The sequence below is a fragment of the Malania oleifera genome, chromosome 1, assembly GCF_029873635.1.
Source record: "Malania oleifera isolate guangnan ecotype guangnan chromosome 1, ASM2987363v1, whole genome shotgun sequence".
NCBI classification, from domain to species: Eukaryota; Viridiplantae; Streptophyta; class Magnoliopsida; order Santalales; family Ximeniaceae; genus Malania; species Malania oleifera.
In genome coordinates, this window is record NC_080417.1 from 106438876 (window position 1) to 106440452 (window position 1577).

A 1577-nucleotide genomic window follows, 5' to 3' on the forward strand; every position below is an offset into this window, starting at 1 on the left:
AATATTCTATTTTATGCTTTAGATACTCATATCTTTCGTGAAGTAAGGGCATGTCAAAACGCTAAAGCAATATAGGAGGAGCATGAAAAGAGATATAGAGCATCTAAGCATGAAAAGTCTATAGCGCTATGTGACTCCAGCTCAAAAGGTCATGAAGGAGAAAAGCAATGCTTTATTGCTTTAACCGAAGATGATGTATATTTGTCTCCTTATGCTTTATCAAATAATCCATGTAATGATTCATTTGATAAATCTTGTGATGCATCTGATTTTGAGTCATGTGATAGTTCTGATAGTGAAAGCATGCCAACTTATGAAGAATTGAAAGTTGAATATGTTAGAACTCATAAGTCTCTTGTTAAAACACTCAAACGCTATACTTTTTTGCAAAACAAGAATGGGGCATCATTGAAAGAACTTGAATCACAAATTCTTGTTAATAAAGAAAAGGATTTGAAAATCATGAATTTGGAAAGCAAGAATGCTATGCTGCAAAAAGAGCTTAAAGACATACGATCCCAACTTACAATTGAAAATGAAAAGGATCTTCATATCCTAGATCTTGAAAATAAGGCAAACAATATGACTGAAGAATTTATAAAACCTCAAAATGTTTGCAAAATTCTAGAGAAAAAATTCAAGATCTAGAATAGAAAATAGAAGACTAGTCTAAGATCTTCCATTCATTACCTAGAGGTAAAAAAAACTTTGACAAGCTTTTGGTTCACAAAAGACGACCTTAGATAAAGAAGGTATAGATCATAATGGGATTGTAAAATAAGAAAATAAAGAACCTACACATAGGGTACTTTGTAAGAGCACCAAAACACTATGCTAGTACCTCCTCCGGTCCATATACTCACACCACTTGCATCTTATGTAAAAAGAAGGGGCACATAAAATTTGATTGCCCATTTAAAAGGAAAGGTGTAAAATACAAATGGGTCTGGAAAGTCAAAGTGCCACCTAGTCCTAACCCATCAAGCCTCAAAGATAGAAAAATGGTATGGGTTGTAAAGAAAGGAAACTCATTAGAACTTAAGGAGGAAGGAATTCCAATTGGAGTTACATAAATGCTTTTCTTAGGTTCTAGGTTTTGGGGGAATGATGTCTATTGTCCTAAGAAGTGGTTTGTCCCTAAAATGTCAAATTTTAGCATAGTCATTCCACCATTGGTACACTAAGATCATTTGAGAATCAAGTCAATCTACAAATCCATGTATATAATCAATCTAAACTTAATGCATATATCCATTGGTTGAAATATGAAATTATTGGTTGCTCGAATAAAAATCCACTTTCAAATGGACATGACATGTATGCCTTGTATCTAATTTTAAATGCTTAACTCATACTTAAATATGAAAATCTAATGTTAAGCATACTCTGTCCATTGCATAAGGCTGAGCTTTGGGAAATAAATAATACATTGAGTATCATCTCATCCTAAACTCATCTTGGGACTCTAAAAGCATAATAAAATTTTTTAGTGATCTCTCCAGGTTTATGCACTGTTGATCATAACTCCTTATTCATCAGGTGCTTATTAATAGACATCCTTCTCGCAATCAAAATTG